Here is a 13,874-nt window from a genome sequence, read left to right on the forward strand (position 1 = left end):
CTCATGCTGGTGGTGGTCCGGGGGCCATCCCCGCAAAATTTTGGAGTCTTAGCTGGATAAAACAAATTGGTGCATTCTGACGCATTTTGTGGCATATAATTCAAGGGGACTTCGGACACTTTAAACGTCAATATTTCGAAAATTTTAACCGCTAAAAGCCCCCACTCCGGGAAATTTTGGAGACTAAAATAAACAAGAGCACCGCCTTGCGGGTGCAGACGCTCATCTGTTTTTATTTTTTCCTTGTTTTTTTTTTTGTTTTTGTCTCTGTATAATAGTAATATTGTCATACCCATGAGGTCCAAATGGGGCAATAATTCTTGCAAAAAAGCAAAGTAGAGTTACAGTACTTGCTGCTGAGTCAGCTTTTAATGGCGAATAACTGCTCCAAGTTTTAAAGAAATATATAGCTTCGTCCGTTAAGGAGAAAAGTTGACCTAAACGCTAAACTTAACCAAGAAATCTGATATTTTCTAAGACTTAATTCTCGCAAAAAGCAGGATAGAGTTATGTTTCTTTCTGTACAGAGTCAGCTTTTGATGGTGAACAAGTGTTACAAGTTTTAAAGTTTTGATAGTTTAGGAGAAAAGTTGACCTAAACATAAAATTTAACCAGGCAACGCCGACGCAGACGGCGATCAAGTGATGACAACAACTCATCATTTTTTTAATGTAAAAAAAATTCACATGAGCTAAAAATGGTGCATTGGGGATATAATTCGGACATTTAAAAGGTCAATAGTTTGAAAATTTTGACCGAAAAAAAAGGCTCCCCGGGGAATTTTCGAGACTTAGATAAAAATGGTGCATTCTGATGCATTTTGTAGCATATAATTCTAAGGGACTTCGGACATTCAAAAAGTCAATATTTATAAACACAATAGCAAAAATCACGAACAACATGGCGATAAAGTAAAACCGGAACTCAATCGCATATATTCTGAATTTTGTACAGTAAAAATTTCAGGACGAAATTCGGCAAAAAAAATTTGGGCGCATTCCACCTTAAGCATTAGCATAGGATAACTGATATTAGGTACTTATGATAATCTTAGTTGAAACTAATTTTCAACGTTATTAATTATTCATCCGCACCATCAAATAGTCCATATAGTAATAACAGTAAGGCAATACGAGTAACTGTTTCAGGTGTCATCTATTAAATCAGATTTCAGAACTTGGTAAACATATAAGACAATCATACATACAAAACGTCGTAGAAGCAGTTATGCCTTGGTCATAAAACCGTACGATGTCCGTACGGATTTAAAAAATCGTACGAGTCCACCAATTTAAGAATCCTTACGATCTTTGTTAAAGGTCCATTACTAAGGGGAAGTGAGTTGGCAATTTTTTTCATAGCCAGTGCATAGACTTTTGCAAGACACTAAATAATGAAGATTGGCAGGTCAAAATTTACAGAAGGTCTTTGGAACTCAAAGAAATGTATGTGTATTATGTTGAAATTTCAATGAATCGACAGAATGACCCCCCAGGTCTTTTTAACTTTCTTCATACTTCATAGAAAAATAATTGTACATATACTGCGATTTATTTCGAATTTCTACACACCAACTTTCATTTTCCAATAAAATGAAATAGTTTCTGTGCTTTTTAAAAGAAATTAAAATGTTCACTTTCCTTAGTATTGGACCTTTAAATGGTAGCGTCTAGTCACAGTACCTAAGGGTCCCGTACGATCTTTAGAGGATGCAATCGTAGGACATCCGTACGGACATCGCAGACAAGTCGTGCGGAGCTCACAGGGAGCCCGGGCGTACCTCGTTCGGTGCTCGCGAGTTCCTACTGCGCTCGCACGGCACTCGCACGGTGTTCACACGGTGTCCTTGCAACAAGAATAAATCAGTTTGGCGACGTCCGAAAAATTTGCATTTACAATAGTAGGATAGCCGTACGGACATCGCAGACAAGTCTTACGGAACTGGCAAGGAGTCAGTCCGTACCTCGTGCGATGTCCGTTGGCTCGTACGGCGCTCGCACGGTGTCTGTACGGTTCCCCTGCGACAATAATAAACTAGTCTGAAAAAATGTCTTTTTTGTAGCCATTCAGCTGATCGTAACGCCCTGCGAGCCCGATGCGGACATCGCACGTTCCCCATACGGTGTCCTTGATATCGTACGGACATCGTACATTGATCGTGTGAGTCCCCACCGATAGTCGTGCGAGCATCAGCAAGCCTCGCAGTTTTCTAAATCCTTGCGATGCCCGTACGAGGTCCTCCGGGGACCGTGCGGTTCCCGTACGGGGCTCTTGCGAGCTGCGCCCGACTTCAAAAATCTCAACGAGCTAGTAAAGAACTTGGGAGCTCGGTGAAACATTTTCACCGAGTTCCCGAGTCCTCTACGAGTTCGAAAAATCCGCACGACGATCGTATGAATCAAGGATGTCCGTGCGGACGCCGGACGAGTTTGCCAAAATTCTACTGAAAACCTACTCGTGCGGAGCTCGTAGCGTGACCAGGGTATTATCGACACCATTCGGCAGTTATGGACCGCACCCTCTCCCGCCCCCCACCCCCACCTAAAAAGCAATTATTTTTAATCAAAGTACTGAAGTACTGAAGGGGCGATTTTCTTGTCGGACTGAGGGAAATTTTAGGTTCGAGCCCCGCTACCAACCGGACTGTTAATGATTATGGTCTAGTCCTGTTCCTTCCCTTATACGATGATTAGGAAAATTGACGGACCCGTAATAGTGTACCTCTTTTTGAAGAGTATTCAATTCCTACCATAAACCTACTTTAACTTAGTTTTCAGGAGGACGTAGTTTCAAGCCCCACTAGGACCAAACGGATTATTTTCATTATTATTTCGTATATTTAGTAAGATAAACTGAGTTTTTCTCATGACTTATTATTGACTTGTTGTACAAAAGCGACATTTTTGAGTTTTACCTTACCAAAGACGAACAAGTTCCATTTATACAGATATTTCATTCATAGGGGGCGAATTAATTTACCTTAATTATGTAATATTTTCTAATGTAATCTAAAGGGATAGCAGAGAGCTGCATGACATAATCATTTACAGAATCACGTTGCAATTATAGTATTCTATGTATTTTGGACAGCTATACATGTTTATATGCCATATATGTTTTTACTGTTCTGCGGAAATGTTAGGACTATTTCGGGGGCGATTGTTTGTAGGCATATGGTATTAAGAGAATCTGAACCGCATTGTTCACTCTGCGGCTCTAAAATCGCCCCAAAAAGCCTGTTGACAAACGATGAGTAAGCTACGAAATGAAGACAAGTCAACTGTAACACCTGGAAATATAAAAACAAAAATGATAATAAATTGCAAGATGTTTAAGACTTTACTCATTTTTTCTAGAGCTGTATTGTATACAGTATTGGTCATTCGTATAAGGCCGATGTTTTTCCTTGATGTTATACGCACGTCACTTAAACAAGAAGCAAGATAGACCTAGACTAGCTCTAAACTTAGTATACAGTGAACCTTTTAAAGCAAATTAAGGACGAAACGCAAACATTTCAATGTCTAGAATACATAACTGTAGAGAATACATAAGAATTGTCCAAACACCTAGCATTTTTTTTTTCGAGTAAAAAGCATCAAGTTTTCGTACACAGTTACCATGTCTGTAAACCTAGCCAAATCATGGGCCTACTGTTTTAGTAACAGCAGTAGTTTATATCAGAGTCTAAATCTGATAATGTAGGCAACAGAAAATGTTTTTCAGTCTATTACACTGACAAACGAACATACACATTGATAAACAGACAGACAAACAGAATCCCTTCCACATTTTTATGAGACTAGGTCGAGAGCTCAATCAACCTTATGTTTCGAATAAGGGAAGCTCTAAAAGTTTCAATATAATAGGGCTATTACAACAGTAACCCGATCTGGGATGCTGTATTCGGCTGAAGTGGGGTTTTGCCAGATAGGATCTCACAAGGCCTGCAAGGTGTGATGGGGCCGCATAAAAAGTGCGTTAGTAAATTCTTTGCGGCCTTTGTTTAAAATATCTAGAAAAACTCCCAAAGGTGCTAGTTTCGCAGTTAAGTATCGGCACTATATGGCTGGAATTTATTTTTGTAGAAGTGTGCATAAACTTATTAGCAATGTTAAGTGTCCTTTTAACAAGAACGACAACACAATTGAAATGTGTGAACTTCCATGATGACGTCGGCATTTTTGGGTACATTGACGTTATCACTTTAATAGCACAGCAGTTCTTAACCTAGGAAGATGGGGTATATCGAACGTCTAATTCAAAATGAAGAGTGGAAGCAAGCTAAATTAGCTGAGAAATACAAAGTTCGTCAGCCAGTAAATCAGCACCTCTGGACAGAAGAATTGTTAGAGATTGTAAGGAACTATAAAGACCTTCCTGTTTTGACTTACTATGTAATTTGTGTATCATTTTTACTTCAGTTAAGCCATATATAAAAAAAAGAAATATTCCTTTGAAATTGTTAGAGGTTTCCATTTAGTTTGAGTGAATGTTGTGTTTAAATGTCTATTATGTAAATTCTCTATTATTTTTTTTTTCATTATCATTAGATGATCAATTTTTATCTATTTTTCTATGTGTTGAACTGTTGTATTTTTATTTTACAGAAGGTCATATAGAAACTTAAGATTTGTAATAATATTTTAACACTGTTATATGTCTTTATGTGTTACCTTTATCATTATCATTATTTTTATTATTTCAGTTATTATTAGTAGTAGTATTACTATTATTATCATTTTTATAATTATTATTATCATCATCATTATTATTTAGGACAGCTTTAGGATTTTGGGTTAGAGGGTGCGAGTTTTCAAGGAAACTTTCAGAATCTTTATGTCTTAGAGCAGAGAGATTTAAACCCGTCATCTAGCCCCTGATTTCATGTTATTGTTGTGTTTTTGTCTATATATTGTATTTTTGAATATGTATGTTATATTCAAAGGTTGAATATCTCAAACGTTGAATATCTCGAAATAAGCTTTACTTGTAATAAAAGTGTTGGTGTCATATTAGGAATCGTGCGGTCTCTTGGATGCAATCCGCAACCTCGGGGTTGAGTAACCCAGCTAGCCAATACCTTAACTACTAGACCAACGCTTCCCATAGAAAGAATCTGATAAGGAAAACTAGAGATTTTATATAAAAAAAAATTGTTAAGATATTATATGTTTAATTGACATGTAGAATTCGTCGAATCACCAAAAAAAAACATGAATGACATGTTATATTATTTGATAAACGTATTGGATGGTACTTCCTATTTTACAGAAGACAATTAGAAAGCAGAACCACTCGTGCTTGATGAATCCAGCAGCACAGTTGCTATGTTCTGGTCTTCACAGATGTAAAACCGAGTGGTGTGGGGTAGAACGCTGGACTCCTGGCACGGAGGGCGCAGAAATTAGGCTACGAATCGAGCATAATTAATTGCCTGGTATTGTCCCGAGAGTCCTGAAATCTGCGATGGAGTTGTAAGACTTTTCTACAAGAAGATGGCAAGTTTCCCAAGCAATGAGCGAGGCGATGTCTGCACCACAAAAAGAATCAAATGTGCCCATATAATAGAATTGAAATTCATCAATAAATGAATCTGAAACCATTGAGGCACATTATATAAGAATGAAACGTAACTATGACAAGACAATATTCCTTCATAAACATGATATTTAATATCAGATTGATAAAACTCTAAAAATGTTATGTTGTTGCGGCAACAATGTTATGCACTTATTATATTTTATTTATTTATTTCAGTCTCTTCCATTTACAAATTACAAGTACTAGTATATACAATGTACATCATAACATTAAAAAATATTTGTAAATGGCCATTCAATTTTAGAATTATAAGAGACATATAAAACGGTAAAAATAACATAACATACATCAAAAGCAACCGTATTACTTAAAACAGTACATATTTATGTGTATAGGCACAAGACCACATTTATTTGCCCTTGGTTGACCAAAATAAGGAAGTGGTTACGCGGAAAAGAGTTCATCTGTTTGATTGTGAATATTGGTGAATTTCGGAGTGAAAGACCTGCAATAAATGGCATGATTTAATAGAGGAGATATGAAATAGTAGGTGCATTACAATTTGACAGAATGAGAATGTCAGAATACGCATAACATGACTTTTTGATAGGGCCTGTTTTGCCTGTTTGCGGCCATTTAGAGAGTATTCTTCATACGCATGTGATTTGGTTCAAAATGGTGGAATTTTTTCTCTTGAATAGTTCTGTTGAGTTCAGGTATTTTTAGGGGGGTTGGAATGCATGCAAAATTGCAATAGTGTCCAGTGCCTATAAGCATGTGTGCGCATGTGCGTTGTGTAAGCGTGCGCGTGTGTGTGTCTGTGTGTGTGCGTGATTGAATCTGGTGAGGGAAAGTTACCTCGGAGTATACTGATATGATATTAAATGGCTTGGCGATGATTATAGTTTTCACTTGTGACCAGCAAGTCATTCAATAAAAATTTGATTTTAGCCCAGCAAAATTAAAGACACATCTTAAAGTTTCCTATATGTATATAGGCAAATATTTTCCTATGGACAGAATTTCTTTAAACTTTGTGTACTGACTGAGAATCAAGTTTAAAACGGAAATATTGATTAAAAATCATAAATATCGGTGCTTGATCTTATATTATATGCCCTTGGAAATCAGAAAATCATAACCAAAAAATCCAACTTTCAAGGACACATAATTCAAGATTAAGGCAAGGAAGCGGTGCATTGTAATTTATATTTCTGTTTTAGTTTTCTTTTGCATTCAGTATACAAAGTTTAAACGGAAATTCGGTCAAAGGGAAAGACCAGGACTTTGAGGTATCATTTGGTCGTGTTCATACTCAAGGACAATTGCGACAGTGTCTATATTGACATGTGACAAAATTTTCTTAAACTGTTTTTACTGTAAGGCAATTAAATCAAAAACAGAAATATAAGATAAAGCAAATCATAGGTACTCAGCTTTGGGCATGAATGGCCTGCCCTTGCATGAAAGTCGGAAAATACTGAAAATACATATAGGAAACTGTCAGATGTGTCTTATGTAATGAAATTCCTTACAACTAATCATCAAGGCAAAACATGTTTTTCCAGACTATGAACTCTTTAGAATAGTATCAATGGTGTTGTTTTCTCATGGAAGAGAAGGTAAGAAAAACTATGTGTTGGAATAAGTAGATCTAGATAAACAGCTGAACTGAATTATAGAACAGAATATAAGACAGAAGCGCAAACAAGAAACATAGAGCTAATTTTAACCGTTGAAAGTACCAGTTTGAGTAAGATTATGAAATATATTAACATTGACATAAAATGTTTCGACCTCTTCAAAGGTCTCTTTAGACGGTGATGGGCGCGACAACACTCATAGCTTTCCCTGCGATAGTGTTTTATATATTTTTTCCTGTTTTTTTTTTCATTCTTTTTTTTTAAATAATATTTTCTGCTAAAGGCAGGTGCCTTGCATTACTTGCGCAAGTACTATGTTTAAGCATATATGTCATGCGGTGAAATTAGTCACTGTCAGAGGTATCATACTCGCCTGCTTGCTTTAAAGATGCTTTATTATAGTAACTCTTGTCATGGCAACAAACATACTGGATTTTTTTACATTACGCACGTGCGTTTTGTGCGTATTGGGAGCTACGCCCTTGAATTAACTGTTTACAAAAAAAAACATGGACGCTCGACCTCTGCCCACCCGATCACTGTCTTATCAGTTCTAAAAATAGAAAATACAACAGATTTGTACACAAACACGATCTCTCCTATAGATTTTTTGTTTGTGGGGAGGAGAGTTAACGTCGCACCGACACAATTATAGGTCACATGGCGACTTTCCAGCTTTGATGGAAGAATTCAACGCCCCGAGTGAGGCTCGAACCCACATCGGTGAGGGGCAAGTGATTGAGGTCAGCGACCTAAACCACCCGGCCACAGAGGCCCCCATATTTCTATAGTAGTCTGGCTACCGACTAGATAATCTGTTTTTATTTTTTAATCATTTCTCTTTTATATCTTGACTCGATTGAAAAGGGACATAATTACACAAAATTTGAATGGGCCCAGGAGTTATCTCCTGTTCACGAACAAAACACAGACTAGATTTCTAGCTGCATAGACATATGGAGTTAAAGATTTAACAAAAAATCGTTCTCTCCTGAAAGCTTTCAAGAGTACTATTATATAACTGTAAGTAGAAATTTTTAAATATTTTTGAAAGAGTTGTTGAATCTCATAGAGTATTTCATTTTATAACCCGCATGCATGATGTAGTCCCTATACATGCGGCATCATATGCAGTCTGATTAAAATCGTGAATACTAACTAGTAATGAGTATTAAATTCTGTAAATAAAATAACTTTTGATATATATTTTTCTCGGTTAAATAGATATGTCCATGGGCTTATGTGCATCTGTGTAGCTATTGTTATCAATTTGATGTTACAATGTCGATAGTATAATCAACATCATGATTTTCGAGGGTGCTAATGGAGCGTCCAGCAATGTAACGCACAGAAAAGAAAGGAGAAATGAAAGGGTGTTGCAATTTCAGCGAGGAAAGAAAACAATCAGATAGAACTTGAACATATAATGAGTTAAAAAAAAACAGACTGTAATTCATTTTGATAGGATTTAATTAGTGATTAAAAAAAGAAAAATTGAAGATTTTCAGTTAGATTTGTAAATGGCTTGAATCAATGACTGAAATGTTGTAGTGATGAAATATTCTGTTAACTTTCTTCAGGAAACTTGCTGACAAAATTTAAACAAGAGCTTGTGGAACATGAAATGCCGCCCCTTGGTGCACTGATTCAGTAACTACACAAAGAACAGAAATTATTTGGTCATTGTGCACTGGACATTTGACGTACTGACCTCAAATCAATAATAATGGGGCATTTACCAGTCATAATTAAGTGCCCTCTGTATCAAATGTGACCTTAAACCAAAGCATTCTCTAGTTATTTGGCAAAACAGTTCTAATGTTCTGCGTCAATGTGACCTTGACCTTTGACCTACCTACTTCAAAATCAATAGTATTCATATGCTGGTCATGATCAACCTCCCTATTAAGGTTCATTATCCTTGGCCCAAGCGTTCTCAAATTATTGTCCGTAAACGGTTTGACTTTTCCTGGTCAGTGTGACCTAGACCTTTGACATACTGACCTCAAAATCATAAGGGACTATTTGCTGGTCATGGTGAACCTCTCCATCAAGTTTCCTAGGCCCGAGCGTTTTCAAGTTATCGTCCAGATATGGTTTAATTGTTCCGGGTCACCGTCAGACCTTGCCCTTTAGCCTACTGACCTAAATATCAATAGGGGTCATCTGCTGGTCATGACCAACATTCCTATCAACTTTCATGGTCCAAGGTCCAAGCGTTCTTGAGTTATCATCCGGGAACCGTGTTACTGTTCCGGTTCACTGTGGCCTTGACCTTTGATATACTGATCTCAAAATCAATAGAGATCATCCGCTGGTCATAACCAACTTCCCTACCAACTTTCATGATCCTGGGTCCAAGTGTTCTTGAGTTATCATCCGGAAACCTTTTAACTGTTCAAGGTCATTGTGACCTTGACCTTCAGCCTACTGACCTCAAAATCACTAGGGATCATCTTCTAATCATAACCGATCGACCTATTAACTTTCATCCTCCTAGGCTTAAGCGTTCTTGAGTTATCATCCGGAAACGGTTTAACTGATACGGGTCACTGTGACCTCGACCTTCGACCTACTGACCTCAAAATCAATAGAGGTCATCTACTTATCATGTCCAACCTCCCTATCAACTTTCATGGTCCTAGACCCAAGCGTTCTTGGGTTGTCATCCGGAAACCGATTGGTCTACATACCGACAGACACACAGACCGACCGACATCTGCAAAACAATATACCCCTCCTTCTTCGAAGGGGGCAAAATAAGTATATGATTTCATAGTGTTAAATGTTAAACAAAGTCACATTTATTTGAAAATAAAATGTGTATTTAATAATATTAGTTTTAATTTATTTATTTCAAATTCGTAATCCTTGGGACAATGGTGGCATCCTTCTTCTGGCCAACAAAGAAATGAAGTTGGTCCAACGTTGGGCCAACAATAATAGACGAAAAAATGTTGTTGGCCCAACGGAGGGCCAACGATAAGTGTAGGATACCAATCGTCAAGCCAACTGTGTACCAACCGTTTGGCCAACGTTGCGCAAATTAGCAAAATGGCATTGGGCCAACGTTGCCATGCTTACTGGACCAACGAAGAGTCTGCAGCTGGACCATCGCCTGTCTGCTGTCTTGGTAGGCTGCGATGAGACGATGTGCAAAGCCCATTAACAAGGTAGGTAGGTCAAAGGCCAAGGTTACAAATCGGTCTTAATGGTCATATTTGGCTGTCATATTATTTCGTGTCCGAAGCATAACTAAATAACTGTTCAAGCTTGTCATAAACGTATGCTGGGATGAGACGATGTGCAGAGCGTATTCATGAACAGGGTTGGAGTGTTAAAATCACAACTTTTGTTTTAAAAAGTCTGTTATATTTTGTGTTTGGAGTAAAACTGTTCGAGGTACTGATTTTTGAATTGGAACGTAAGTGTGTAGTGATTGATTGATTTGAGGAGTAGAACAATTAAACAATTAATTAATCCACATTACTCCTCCATAAAACCCTATCGCGGTAACCCACGTGAATTGTAGTTATACAGTCTGAAGGCTAGATATTACTAAATATAGTATTGAGCCACTTTTGCTTATAAACTTAATTCTGGGCTAATTTTCCCTCCAGAGCATTTTCCTCGACTATGAGTCACAACATCAGTAATCTTATCGTTTTTTCCCCCGAAATATCTGTCCTGCAATAAAGAACACGGGCTTTTTACTATTTCTGAAACATACTCGCACGGGGTGATATATATACATGATATGTTTACTGTCAGTAAATAATATTGAATTGTGAATTGAACTAAATTGAAAAGTTCACCGTGCATTTAAAACAGATTAAAAAGCTGTTTTAGTTAGGTCTATGGTGCTCTCATCCGGATCTTGAAGACCTCTAGGGATCGGGCGATGATGACCCCAGACGACAGATTGCTCCAGAGTCGGATTTCGGTAGGGAGGAACGAGTATATGTAGGTGTTGATGCTGGTAAATGATACAAGGAACCTGCTTGCATGACCTCTTGCATGGTCTCCAACTGGGATAAGATGGTGCGGTGGGTTGGATGTCAACAAGCTTATTGACAACCCGGAACATATGATCGCTCTTGCTTGTTGGCGTCGAACTTGAAGGAGTTTATAGTCCAACTCCTATATCATGGCTGTTAAACTGCTGGTACGGCGATAGTTGCTGTTACAGAAGCGTGTCGCTCGCCGCCGAACATTTTCCAGCCTATTGATATTAATTTTTGTGTTGGGATCCCAAACAGAGCCAACATATTCTAGCTGGGGTCTGACTTGGGACCTGAAATAAGTTGCCTTAACACTCTTTGGTTGATAGGTTGATAGGTTCCGCATTGTACATGGTGTTGTTTGCCTTCATGGCTGTCGCATCAGTGTTGCTGTTCAAGGATAGAGTCGTGTTTATGCTGATGCCAAGGTATTTCGCTTTGTTGGTCTATTGTAAAATATGGCCGTGGGTCGTGTATATGCTAGGGATGAGTTTTCGTTTGTTGGTGATGCGTATCATCTCGTATTTGTCAGGGTTGAATCCCATTTGCCAGTCATGCCACTCATGTAGTTGGGTAAGGTCCTGTCGAAGTGCCATGCTGTCTTTTTCTGAGTTGATAATGCAAAATAGAAGGCAATCATCACCAAACAGGTGTGCAGTCAATATGACTCTGTCAGGTAGATCATTATTGAATATCATAAACAAGATAGGGCCTAGGACAGTTCCCTGAGGAACGCTTGATAACTGGAACCGGGAATGATGTTTTTCCCTCTAATACCACCTATTGTTGTCTGACAGCAATATAGCTCCTAATTCACCCTGTGTCCTGTCTTTAATACCATAGTGTTGAAGTTTTGCTGCCGACTTTGTCGGATGCTTTGGAGAAATCCAACAGGATGGCGTCTAGATATATGTTGTTTGTTGTTTAGGCCTCTTCAAGGTTATGGGCAGTGTTGGTAAGCTGTGTCTCGCATGGTCTTGTTTTCCTGAACCAGTGTTGCTGGTCAGATAATATGCTGTGCTCATCGCGGAATTTCATAAGGTGGCTGTAGACAATGTGTTATATGCGCACTTCACAAGAAACATACATTAAACATCAGTTGAATCAGATGAAAAGGTCCATGTCTTGGATTTCCAAGATATCTTTTGCATCTTGATTCGGAATTACTAACTTTATGACGATAGAGAAATTGTGATAAAGTGCAAGAATTTTAATAAAGTGTACAGAAAGTTTTCCACATTGATATCCGCTTTCTATAAAAAGTATATTAGATCCAAATTTCATATTTAAAACATGAACAATTACTTTTTACAGTTTATGTTAACATGGAATTAACAAGTTTATGTGTATTAACAGTGCTATGCTTAAGGATTAAAATAATACATACTGTATGTATACTTGATTGTATAGATAAACACAATATGAATGTGTACTACCACTAAAAACTGGCTGTCGTTTTGGCAAAACGTTTTCAGATAATTCATTATCCCATTAATTTTTATAAAAGAAACGTCAGTATATTGGTAAACAATTATAAAACACAAAATAAAAATGTCAATATCATTTTTTTATAGTCTAGAGTTCCTCAAGAATAACGATTTAATGAGACTGAATTCTAACTCCAACATTGAAAAATTAAGTTCGAGTCCAGTCCTGTGGGACTGTTTTAAATTTTGATCACTTCATTCAAAAATAACCTTCTGACAGAAGTAAACCCTACATACATTTTTCCACAATATGTAATCTACAGAGTAAAGGCAAACTAGAAAACTTTTACCTCATGTAACTCAGTATTTTTTAATATGTCTAATTCTGCCCCTTCTTTTCCAGAGGCAAATTCACTTTGAACAGCAAACAATCGCTTATTAAATGAAAAATTTCCACTTTTGTACAATAAACAAATAATAAGCCTTAAAAAGTAAAAACTTACTAGAAAAACAAGAGAGCCAAGATGGCCTTAGGTCGCTCACCTGAGAAGCATACCATAACAGTGTAAACATGTTTGACCTAGTGATTTCATGGAAACAAATATTCTGGCCAATTTTTATTAAGATTGGACCAAAAATGTGGTCTCTTGAGTTAAAAAAAATTTTGCCTTTGATATGACCTAGTGACCTAGGTTTTGACCCCAACTGACCCACATTCAAACTTGACGTAGATTTTATTAAGGATCTCATTCTGACGAAATTTCATGAAGATCAAATGAAAAATACAGCCTCTATCGCATACGCAAGGATTTTCTTTTGATTTGACATAGTGACCTAGTTTTTGATCTCAGATGGTCCATATTTGACCCTGGCCTAGATTACCTCAAGGCAATCATTTTGATCAAATTTCATGAAGATCAATTGAAAAATACAGCCTCTGTTGCATACACAAGGTTTTTCTTTGATTTGGCCTGGTTACCTTGTTTTTTATCCAGATGACCTATATTAGAACATGTCCTAGAATTCATCAAAGCAATCATTCTGACCAAATTTCATGATGATCAATTGAAAAATACAGCCTCTGTCGCATACATAAGGTTTTACTTTGATATGACCTAGTGACCTCCTTTAAACCACAGACGACCCATATTCAAACCCGACCTAGATTTATCAAGGCAATCATTCTGACCAAATTTCATGAAGATCAATTGAAAAATAAAGTCTCTATTGCATACACAAGATTTTTCTTTGGTTTGAC

This window comes from Mercenaria mercenaria, chromosome 12 (assembly GCF_021730395.1).
Source record: "Mercenaria mercenaria strain notata chromosome 12, MADL_Memer_1, whole genome shotgun sequence".
NCBI lineage: Eukaryota > Metazoa > Mollusca > Bivalvia > Venerida > Veneridae > Mercenaria > Mercenaria mercenaria.